This window comes from Macrobrachium rosenbergii, chromosome 18 (genome assembly GCF_040412425.1).
Source record: "Macrobrachium rosenbergii isolate ZJJX-2024 chromosome 18, ASM4041242v1, whole genome shotgun sequence".
Taxonomy (NCBI): Eukaryota; Metazoa; Arthropoda; class Malacostraca; order Decapoda; family Palaemonidae; genus Macrobrachium; species Macrobrachium rosenbergii.
The window spans coordinates 4,887,103-4,900,414 of NC_089758.1; the positions used below are offsets into that span (position 1 = coordinate 4,887,103).

General features: G+C 34.7%; 1 protein-coding gene across 4 annotated transcripts in view; it reads left to right on the forward strand.

Annotated features, from left to right (window-relative positions):
* Positions 1 to 13,312, forward strand: part of LOC136848045 (uncharacterized) — a 601,887-nt gene that overhangs the window by 113,803 nt on the left and 474,772 nt on the right. The gene's annotated exons all lie outside the window — the stretch shown is intronic.

The window sequence follows — 13,312 nt, forward strand, 5'->3', positions numbered from 1 at the left end:
ACACTGATTAACGTCAGTTTCAATTTTACACTGATCAACGTCAGTTTCAATTTAACACTGATTAACGTCAGTTTCAATTTTACACTGATTAACTTCAGTTTCAATTTTACACAGATTAACGTCAGTTTCAATTTAACACTGATTAACGTCAGTTTCAATTTAACACTGATTAACATCAGTTTCAATTTTACACTGATTAACTTCAGTTTCAATTTAACACTGATTAACGTTAGTTTCAATTTAACACTGATTAACGTTAGTTTCAATTTAACACTGATTAACGTCAGTTTCAATTTAACTCTGATTAACGTCAGTTTCAATTTAACACTGATTAACGTCAGTTTCAATTTTACACTGATTAACGTCAATTTCAATTTAACACTGATTAACGTCAGTGTCAATTTAACACTGATTAACGTCAGTTTCAGTTTTACACTGATTAACGTCAGTTGCAATTTAACAGTGATTAACGTCAATTTCAAAGGCCCTTCACCCATCCAAGTTTCTCTGTTTTTTCGAACCTCCTCTTGAACTAATGAGTGCCTCTCCCACCCACCTCTCTCTCTCTCTCTCTCTCTCTCTCTCTCTCTCTCTCTCTCTCTCTCTCTCATGCACATTTAGATGCCATTTAAATTACTAAAGAGCTATGATATTCCAGAAGGTGAAATGGTATGAAATATATAACTCTTACTGGAGCAAGAGTTTTCTAGTTCGCCTTTGTTCCTCATTGGACGGGTCGATATCGTTCTCGGCTGGCACTCTGTTGGGCCCGCGTTCGATTCTCCGGTCGGCCAATGAAGAATTAGAGGAATTTATTTCTGGTGATAGAAATTCATTTCTCTCTATAATGTGGTTCGGATTCCACAATAAGCTGTAGGTCCCGTTGCTAGGTGGGTTCGTAGCCCCGTAAAATAAATCTAATCCTTCGGGCCAGCCGCAGGTGAGCTGTTAACCAGGTCAGTGGTCGGGTATACTTACCTTTTCCAATTCGCCCCTCTACTGTGTAATACCCATCTATATAATGTGTGTGTGAAATAGGATATTAATTTGGAAATGGACAAATAAGAATTTTGGGTTTTATTTTTACTTTGATGCTAAGACTTCTTGTTATGCTTGAAACAAATCACACTCATATCTCACGCATTGCTTAGGTAGTTACGGATAATATATATATATATATATATATATATATATATATATATATATATATATATATATATATATATATATATATATTATATATATATATATACACATATATATACAGTATATATCGATAGCCTCTTGGGTTTTTAAAATTCTGTATAAACGTGAATGGTGTCATTGTTGCGTTGTAGTGTGTGGAATTGTGGGGAGCAAGCGATGTGAATTTCTTCCAAATGATTCTGAATCTTGGATTCTGTTAGTTCACAATTTAACTGTTATTGTGACTGTATCTTGAAATGCCTTTTGATCTTGTGTATGTGTACACACACACATACATATATGCATATTATATATGTGTGTGTATACATATATACATATATATGTGTGTATGTGTGCGCGCGTATGTACACGCTCTAAACCTGAGGTATTACCATTAACAGTTAGCAGATATAATACCCTTTATACAAAGCTTTGAAGCTAAAACATATTGCGTATTCGAAAAAATGTCTGCTCTCGGAATAAAGGAAAAAATAATTCAGGTTATATGATGAAGGTTGTCGATGAATATCCCTGGGAATACTACTATAGTGAAAGTTATTAAATAGAAATAAGGCTCCAAAGAAGGTAGCTTGTATAAACCATAATAAGAACTACCGGAGTCCCACAGTTTGTCTCTTTGGCATGAGAATGAACCGGGAAAATAATAGTCTTCCTCAGAGATGGCCTTTAACAATCCGTTGAGAGTGAGGAAGCTTGGACGTTTGCGAAGATAATCTTGCAGTTGTTCATCCATGCCTTGCTTGTCTAACCTACGCCTTTGAGTGATTTAGTTGGATCACATCAGAATAAGTGAGTCATGTTCATCCATTATCCATGGTTTTACAAGGCTTTTCATGAGATCAATGATGAAACAAAAAACAGTAGCGATGGCTGAATATAAAAGAATTAAAATGATTAGGAGGAAAAGACACGCACACTGCTAGAGCCTTGGTATAACCTGTCTTTGTTAGGATTCACGGTCCTGTAGGTTAGAGGACTTGCTGTGAAGTTAACGTATTTAGCAGTCCATTAGAATAATGGCTTTTGCTTCGCAATCCGCTGGAGTAAAGGTGGAATGATATCTGAATGAAGTAGACCCTCTACAATTCATTTTCCTGGTAGATACTTGGCATATAGAAATAATGAGACAGCATTTATTGTGAAAAATGGTGAATGCTATAAATTGTTTAATTTTAAGTGAATTGTCTTTCAACAATTGCTATTCTGTAGAGTTTATTGAATGAGTTAAATATTCAAGAAATTTGACATATTTCAGATCTTCCACTAACACAATCAAATGACCGCAGTTTCAATACATAAACATTGTCGTCGGCGACCGCTCATTTTCAGTTTTATTATTGATGACAAAGATAATTTGTTATCTGGTTCCCATTCTTCAGAAGTAAGAATTATAGTTTTTATTCATGGATGGATGTATTTAATAATAATAATAATAATAATAATAATAATAATAATAATAATAATAATAATAATAATAATAATTTCAATTTGGCTCGGTAAGAGTAGGACACACATGTTTTCCCCTGGATAATAAAAAGATAAGAAAAATTATTGGTGCTAAACGGTAAAGATTTGTTTCGCTTTGAAATTTATTTGGTTGTTCATCTCTCTCAGGTAACCTCCAAGAAACTATAATTCGTCATGCCATTCAGGGTACACTTCTTTTGCCCTTTTATTTAGTTAGGATTACTTCGGCAAATGTGGTGGAAATACTTGGACATAGTGTGATCCTGAATTTTCATTCCGGATTCGGCATGAGGGAAATCATTCATGACCTATTATGTTTACGTTAAATCATACCAGAATCTGAAGAATTTTATTTTACCAACAATACATTTGCTGTCTAACATCCCTAACAGTTACGTCTTAGTACAACTGTGGGGTTTTCTCCCAGTTCCACCCCTAGATCCGTGTACTACGTCATTTCCAATACTTTCGAGGTGTCTCGATCTTGTTGCCCAACCAAAACTCCCCCTTTCCACGGTCTTAAGCACCGAATGGCCGAAAGTGCCCCAGTGCTTGGCTTGACAGCCTAAATTCCATAGATCAAATGAAATCAAATCGAATCATCGATAGTATTCAAATTTTAAAGGAAAAGTCTCATTTGTTATCCTCCCTGGGGTATCCAAATATGAACTCTTTTGCGAAAGAGTTAACGACAAGTCGCATGAGACGTGGCAGCAATTTATTGATAAATTCCGCCGAAGATGACGCTGAGGATGAGGTTTTTATCTGTGAATCGTGGAAGAAACCCGTCGTGCAATGTCTCTTCTGCTAAGTATGTGTTGGCAGGGAGGCAAATATTTTATGGCCTGTCACCGGAATGGCTTATCTCCCGGGCTGTCATTGCCAGTGAAAAGGGAAGGAATCTTTTGGCTACGGTTTCGTCCCTTTTAGTATTCTGTAAAGGAAAACTATTGTGCCGGTTTTGTCTGTCCGTCCGCACTTTTTCTGTCTGCCCTCAGATCGTTAAAACTAATGAGGCTAGAGGGCTGCAAATTGATATGTTGATCATCCACTCTTCACTTAAGATTAAAGTTAGCCATAGTCGTGGGTCTGGCAACGATGTAGGGCAGGCCACCGCCAGGCCGCGGCTCATACAGCATTATACCGAGACCACCGAAAGATAGATCTATTTTCGGTGGCCTTGATTATACGGTGTACAGAAAACTCGATTGCGCCGAAGAAACTTCGGCGCATTTTTTACTTGTTATGATTGGGTTTAATGCAAGAGAACGCTCGATTTTTTGGCCTACCGCCGTCAGGGTGATTTTACTCTCTCGTTGCTTATGGGTTTATCGTTATTGTTGTTATAGTAGGTTTACTACTACTGCTGTTTTTAGTTTTTGCTGCTGAAATATTATTACTGTATAGTATTATTTATTGTTTGTTCAGATATCACTTTCAACATTAAATTGACAATATTACCGTTATGATGTATGTTAAATATTTTACAGCCGGACGTTGCGTTTATAAAGTGTGATATTTCTTAATTACTTATTGTAAGCATTTTTTTCTGTAGTTAAGGTGATGTGTTCTTATTTCACAGTTTTGCTTCGTTTATTCAGGTCTGTATTTCCTGTAAGTGGTTAGCAGCTATTTTATAATAAACAGCAGATGTGGTTTAACACTTGTCTTTGTTGGAAAATATTTTATTGGAAAAGAATTTTCGTTTTACATCGTTCCCACAGTTCATTTTTTTCATTTGCTGTAAAGTTATTCTGATGTGAAGGTAAGAGAGAACTCGGCCATTCAGCTTTTTTTTTTTTTATTTACGTATAGTGTCATACAAGAATGAAATTTTAGAAAAAGCTCCTAATTTCTTCTGCGAATAAATGATCAGTGACAGTGGCTTAAAGAGAATATTGTCAATCGTTTCCTTTCCTCTTCATTCACTTTTCCTCGGTCTTTCAACAAAATTAAACAATGATCAAATACGTTCCCTCAGCATTTATTTTATTCCATGTTTGCTGTTTCTAGGTTTTGATATGTAATAGAGCGTGCTCACTGAAAAAAAGGTTCTATGAACGCAGGCTTTCACATGCCAGCACTTCAACAAAAAGATATTGTTTTGTTTTAAAGGTAAACACACCAACAATCTCCCTGAAGGCTGAAAGGACAGGGAGCTCTATTTCAAAATCGACCGCACCTCTCGAATCAGGAAGTGGTGAGTGATATCATAGCGGTGATTTTTATCCCTAATCCAAATAATTTATTTTTCATTTTGGTGCACCGGAGGCAGTCCAGCTCGGCATAGATTTATACTTCACATACCCAATTGCATCAACTTGCTGCGCTCGCAACAAAGCGCACAGCGTATATATAGAATGTTATTGCAAACAAATCGCGGCGTGTTTGCCAAAGCGTTCGGAGGTTCGATTGTTTTGAGAGAATTTAATTCTGGATACGAAAGGCTGCCTTTTTAGTTCGCTCCGACGAGTTTCCGATAAGAAAAGCCTCTTTACCATTTATAGACATTTACATTGAGCGCTATTTTGATATATATATATATATATATATATATATATATATATATATATATATATATATATATATATATATATATATATATATATATATAATTTTTTTATTCGTATTAAGTGACAAGTTTTTGTTCCGTCTCGTTTGTTCGTTGAATATTTACTCTTTTGTTCAAATGGATAGACTTTTGAACCGTTATATCGAGAACTATATCCTTCGTGAATTTATATTTATAGACTTGCATCCGTTTCTTTTCACGCATTCCAGTGCATCCTCAATATTGTATGTCACCTCCGGCCATAAAGAAATAGAAGACAAGGGAAATGGTGTAACTGCGCTTCCATACTCTGCGTCCATTTTCAGTGTAAATATTTTGATCCAGTATGTATGTGTGTGTATATATATATATATATATATATATATATATATATATATATATATATATATATATATATATATATATATATGTATATATATATTTATATGTATATATACACATATACATATATATATATAATATGTATAATATATATATATATATATGTATGTATTTTGTGTGTGTGAGGGAGAGAGAGAGAGAGAGAGAGAGAATATGAGTTCGAGTGTGTGTTTGTGTAATGCTAGTACACGAACAGATTAATCATATGTGAAAATGCACTTTATAATACTGTATTTATGTATAATAGTGGCATGTCTGCCAGGAGTTTTGTTCTTTTTGCCTGAGGTAATGAAAGATTAATAAATAATTCTGAGTATGTGCTGATTAGTGAAGTACAGGTAACATTTATACATTTTATTATACATATAAGTCTATATTTAACTATATTTTAAAAATGCAGTATTTTGGCTTTATATAAAAACGGTCTGTTGTGAAGCACTTCCATGGAAAATTTTATTGTGAGTAAATATGTGTGCACAGTTTTGTCTAATAAATGTATTCATATTTCATAGAATTTTACTTCAGTATTAGTTCCTAGGGTAAATATTTAAAATGTTATGTGCATTTGAATAAAGACTAGTTCATTACCAGAGCCTCTAGAGGATCCACCGTCTCTGTCCTGTGGTTTCAGTTGCCCGCCTTTGTTAATTAACCATCTCTGTTAACCATCATCCCTGGAAGCCTATTATTCTGTTCCGCCCCGCCAGGCGGTGACACAGCAACAAGGCATAGGTTGGTTTGGTTTCGCCTTCTTAGTTTTCATTTTGGCAAAGCTCTCTTCGACTTGTGTACTGTATATTATGCGTCAGAGGAATGTGTAGTATCCAGCGTTCGAAGACTTTTGTTTATTTTACTATAAGTCAAAGAATGGACGAAATCATCCTTAAATACTTCCTAATTTTATTTATTTATCGGAGATTGGAAGAAAGTGCCCTTAAGTGTTTTCCTGTAATTACATTTTATCAAAGTCTAGAAAAAGAATCCTTAAATTTTTCCATAAAATTGCGTTGTTTTCATCGAAGTTTTGAAAACAACATCTGCGTGGCGCCACCAGTGTCTCCCACCGCTGCCTAGAGACATCTCGCATGTCTGGTTATTGTTTCCATTTTTCATATTTCTCTGCCCCTGTGTTTATCGGGCATTATTATTCCACCATATGTCACCCTCCCCACCTCCCACGCTATCGATTTCTTAATGATATGGTCTTTGTAATCCCCAGCCGACTCGTCCTTATGATTGTCCGCTGGAGGAGATTGATTTCATTCAGGTAAAAACGGGAGGATTGTGGGGATTCTCGGGTGTGGTTTGTTTCTCCACGATGTGTTTACTCTCCTCTGAAGTTTAGTGGAAGCTCGTGCATCCATCGCCTGCTATCGTGAAGCTTCAGTTGTGTGTATTTCTACTCGTTCTCCTGTCGTTCTTTTATCCGGTGTCTTTTCGTGCTGTTCTTGACGTTATTCTTGTATACGATTCTGCCATTTATTTATTTATTTATTTTTGCTTATTTTTTTTTTTTTCTCCCTCACCCTTTTCCTTATTCTTGCCGTTATTCTTTTATACGGTTGTGCAATTAATGTCTGCTCATTCTTGTATCGCTTGTATTTTTCCTTGTTCTTGCCATTATTTTTATATACGATTCTATCAGCAAGGAGCAAAATATTTTGCTCTTGTGATTGACTTAACATTGGATAGAATGTTACCCATAGTTCACCGTAGGTTTGTCTGTTAGGCATAAACAGGTAGTATTTTAATAGTTTTTTTTTTAAGTATTCCTTGAGAAATGCACTACGTAAAATACTTGTAATTTCCGGGGAGAGAGCGAGAGAGAGAGAGAAAGAGAGAGAGAGGAAACTAAACGAGCCTCGTTTATTAGCTTTTCCTATCCAAACTTTTCCGACTGACAAATTTTTAAATTTGTTCCTTCCCCAGAGTGTTAGGTGAATGTGCACGCATAGCCCTCTTCTCTTTAAGAATTGTTAATAAACACACACGTATTTGGTGGGGTTTCTAGCCGCTTCAAAGGAATACACAAACGACGATTGATCTGTCTTTGAAAACGTTTGATTATTCAGTTGTTTATTTCGAAATGTTTTCTGTTGTTGTTTTGACAGAGTGAGTTTCACTCCAAACAGTTTTCTGTAATTTTTATTGACTTTTTTTATGGAATTTACACAAACACAAAGAAGCTGAACATGCATTGCAACAAGAAGTCTTTGTCTCGCAAGGGGTCTTTAGATTTAAACAAGACGCCCCCTACTACTGCCTTATATCTGGCGAATCAAGTATGAACTCGGTGCATTCTCACCCTGTTTACTTCCCTTGGATCTAGAGATTCATCAGTCATATGGAATGTTCTTATATTTCATAAAGAATCGAGTACATTGCAGTATTGCATCTCTGTCTCTGTCTGTATATATATTATGTATATATGCACATTTATATATTGTACATACTGTATACACACATTTATATATATACATATATACATATATATATATATATATATATATATATATATATATATATATATATATATATATATATATATATATATATATTGTCATGAAGTGTTCCAAATACCTGATTATTACACTACTAATCATAGCATTAACATCTTACCTCACTTACAACCAGATACCTAAACTCTCAAAACAATAAAAATACGATTGAGTACTCTAAAGGCAACAGTGATCCCTTAAAAAACTTATCAGCCATGTGAGGTGTAAAAATATCAAAACAATTGTGAGGTATTACTATCTAAACAAGAGGTATGCTAAAGCAAAAGGGCATCACTCCAGTACTGTAACGTCTCCCCAAGTTAGTCACATCAGTAAAAATGAAGGAACAAAACTTATCTGTCAGTCTAATTTATTCACATTTAATTCCTACCACTGGTGGTCAATGAATGAAACACTGTTGTAAAAACTTTAAATACAGAAAATGTATTTGCAATGCAAAATTAATAAATCAGAATTCACAATCTTGATTAATGCTTGAATTTAGATAAGAAATCAAATCAAATCATCAAATATGTGAAACAAAATTAATAAGCAAAAGGTAAACCGCTAAGAAACACTTAAGAAAACTAAGCAGATAGTTAGAAAATTCAAGAACATACAAAAATACTCAAAACTGAAATGTGTAAAAAATGAAATAAATTCACCAAATAATCTTACTTAATTGACTGGTCTAATAAACACAAATCAATAACACTCACAAAAATCAATTCAGTTTGAATAACACATCTTCATTCCAAAATAAGCTTTAACCGTGGTGAAACTTGTAAAATTCACTTTACCTTACACAAGCTTGTGAAAACTTTAATAAGATTACCCCAAAAGCTAAGATAATGTTATTGACCACAATAAATTTACTTTACATTACAAACTTCTCTTTCTTGCAGAGAGAGAGAGAGAGAGAGAGAGAGAGAGAGAGAGAGAGAGAGAGAGAGAGAGAGAGAGAGAACATCTCAAAAGGTCTCTAGAATAAGAATGAGCAAATGTTTAGGTTTCCCGTGAGAAGCAAAACCCTCATAGAATGACGTCATCTAACACATTTTGGAAGCGAGATTCATGGAGCATTATAAAACATCATGGGACTGAGACACAGAGAACATTCTAGACTTCCGGTCACATGAGACGCGACCAGAACAATACGTGATCAGAGCAATGTAATCTCAAACATGATGCAATTGCCTTTTGCTTTTGCTTCCAGTAATTCTCGAAAAGGTGTACGTGACTTTAAGGCTAAACATTTTGGACAAGATCTCATCGCGATCGATACAACACGCACGTGGCTAATTATATGATTGACATATTTATAAAACAGACGAAGAGCGCCAGAGTCTTCCGACTGTCAATGCACTTGTCGCTCGTGATGACACCCCAGCCACGTGGTCTGGTCTGATTTAATCTCTCTCTCCCCCACTATTGTGTTATTATTAAGAAACATAATTATGTTTAGTGGTAAATTACGCTGTTAAGTTATCTAAATCATTAACATTTATGAGATCTGACATTACAAAGACATTTTTACATAGATGTTATCATTACACAGAATACATGATAATCGAACAGTAAATATAAAATAACATCTTACACTGCACAATATTTCTTGTATAAAGAAACAGTCATACTACATTTACAAATCATACAGGGGAAATAAAAACATATATATATATTTGCACACGCCAGACACACACACAATTTTGGAAGGGGTAGCTGAAATTTGAGCGCCTAAAAAATAAAATATTTTATAGTAAGTTAGTTAATGCACTGTTATTATTATTCTCCTTAGCGTAGATAATATCACCGGGTTTAGAAGCTTTTTGCGGCAACTGACGTTTAAATGTTGGTAATAGCGAAGGACGCTGGAACGTCAGACAACCAAAAAAAGCCTCCTCAAATTTGTACTCTTATTTGCCAGTCCCGAACATATTTTAAAAGCTATCAAATTTCTTATATCACGCATCCTTTTAGAAATTTAGCTCTTGTCACATAATGGCTTATTTATGCCTCTTCTGCAGATAAAACCATGACGTATGTTCAGGAACATCGTCTCTGTAGGGTCTCAGATAACAGTTATGAAATATAGAGACACCCAAGGAATTCTTATAGGAGTACTTAGAGGTCTCCCGCCTTATAAAACGTGACATTACCGAAGGAAGATATAAATATATATGTATTCTGGGCGTGAAGGAATTATGTTTTACGAAATCCATACTTAAGAGCATATGCATGTCTCCAGGGGAAAATGAATATGGGAACCCAAACATATGGTCCGCAAGAGGGTGGGAGAGATTTTAGGACTTAAGGCTGGCATCCGTCACAAATTTTTTATATCAGTGCGCACTTAGGCTTTGCTCGTGTGTGTGTGTGTGTGTATTGGGGCAGGGGGGAGTGCATGTATCCGTCTATCTGTAGATGAAGTATTGGGCCATGGATTTTTAAAATATTTTGACATGATTCTCACTATTAAGATGTTCATCTCTCTTTCTCTCTCTCTCTCTCTCTCTCTCTCTCTCTCTGAACTCTTCCCAGAACATTTTGTTGGATTTTCATTCGTAAATCCATATGAGATGGAGGAAATTGAGCTTCGGCTTTTTTTATATATATATAGCCCAGGCACTTTGGCCCACGGGGGATTTCCCAGGAAATACGGCCTTAGTCTGGAATTGATCGTTACCTGGTATTTATGTCTGAGAGGCCTTTACATTTCTTCTTCAGCTTATTTTTCGTCTTCCTCTTCTTCTTCTTCTCTTTCTTCATAATCTTTCTTCGACTGTATTGGATGTGACGGTTCTGTCATTATGTGGGTTTTAAATTCTGGAAGTTTTCGAGACTTAATTTTTTGAGATGGAACTTTTTTTTTTTTTTTTTTTTTTTTTTTTGTGAAATTGATCAATGTTTACCAGGCACAAAATTTCCCCAACATGTTAGGGTCGCCTCAACCCTTTCTTTTGGCTGTTGTAAATGAAAGTTGATTCTTTGAATATTAACTGTCTGGTGAACTTTAGTTGCATCAAAAAGCATTTCAGAAATAGCTGTTATATTTTGGAGCCTTTCAAAAGGAAATATATAGCTCAAAGCCACTCTTAGAAAATTATGTTTCGCCTTCTGCTCATTTACATTGAAAGCTATAAGGGAAGATATGATACAAGATTGCAGTGTAATGGGTGTTTTGTTTGTCAGTCAAATATTTCGAAATTGTATTTTTTACTATTTTATGTATTCGCCCGGAAACAGTATTTTGCGCATTATTACCGTGTTTAAGTTTTTTGTTAGAATCAACATCAGCCCATCGACTTCCTCGTCATTCTCATTCAGGAGTATCATCTAATGGCTCTTTGTACACAGCATACATTATTATCCACCATCGAAAATCAATCCATCTCGTGCCTTTGTACACCTGCAAGGTATATTCTTCTACAGTGGTCAGATTCATCCATTAGGTACAAATATTCACTGTTGGTTATTGGCCTGGGCTGAGTTTGCCACGTGAAGTTGAAGAATTGACTTAATTACGTAATGAGGCTGTATATTATAGAAGCACACCTTAGTTGCGTCAAGGGTGGTACCTGTTATGCATTGTTTGTGGGACCTGTCGAAGATATTTTTTTTGTGGGGGAGTTCTTTACTAATTAATGGCAAAATGAAGGTGAAAGGAAGGGAGGAAGTTTTATTTCGTAGCTTTATTATCCGATGTTACTACGTTAACTGTGAATGGAATACTGAGTGTAGGGTAGTTAATATTTCAAGCATATTGTACACAGAGAGGGAGAGGTAGTTGGTATTGAATCTGTTGCTCATTCTCCTGTAGAATCACTCGTTTTACCTCTGTTTGTGAAAGGATGCCCGCTGGGACGTTGATAGATACTGCTGTACTAGTTTTCATAGAAAATACACTGTCAACTACATGAAGTTGCTCCATGTGCGTGAGCATTATGCGAGAGAAACTTTTATAGGACGAGAATTTGATGATAGTCACGGCTGCTTCTTTTGGTTCATTTTTATTTTTTAATAATTGATTCGGAAGAAGAAGAATTCCTGCGACTGGTTTGCGTGCTTCCTTTGGCCTGTAATTTAGATCGTAATCTTATTGCTTGACTTGGCATTTGAAATTAGGATTTATCTTGTGTATGCATTCTCACGCACAAAAATAACCTGGAGACTCACATTGTGGACGTATATATGTATATGTCTGTGAATACGTGTTTGTCTGTTTTACATGTGTATAAAGTAAATGACTGTGAAAAATATATCCTTTGTAACTGAGTTAAATATTCATTTGATTTATATATTTTTTTTTTTTTATTTCGGCAGTTTTTTTTCAGTCTTAACATTTTGGTGGTTTAAGAATCACTCCATATGTACCAGAACATACATGTAATTGGTGACTACACGGATACATACATTACCGCACAAAGACAAACAGACAGGTATTTCTTATTAAAGGGAACCATTTGGAACTGTTAGCTGACTGCAGTGGGTCTCAGCCCGTGAGAGATAAGGGCAGAGGCTAGCAACCTCATCTCAGAGTTCATAAGCTATGCATATATATATATATATATATATATATATATATATATATATATATATATATATATATATATATATATATATATATATATATATATATAAGTATGAAGTATGATGTATAAATAATGTATATACATACAGTATATATATATATACATATATATATATATATATATATATATATATATATATATATATATATATATATATATATATATATATATATATATATATATATATATATATATATATATATATATATATATATATATATATATATATATATATATATATATATATATTGATCCAGCAGTTGATGTATGAAAATGGCAGTGACCATTGTCCTCGTTTTACTCTCATTCTCCCCCTTGAAAAATATCTGAATTCATAAATAAAAGTGTCTGTGTATAATATTTTACAAGTGTTTGTAATTTTGTGTGGAAGGGGAAATTTTTTAGGGTAAAAATGCCCTTTGTAGGTAGATGAGCAATTAGATGGATGTAACATAAGAAAAGGAGTGGGTGGAATCGACCCGACCATTGCGTGGTTGAAGTGAAAGCATGAACAAATGGTTGTTCCAGGGGGAGGGAAAAGGATTTTAATGTAGATATGAATATTTCCAGTGGGAAGACAAACTAGGTGTTAAGAT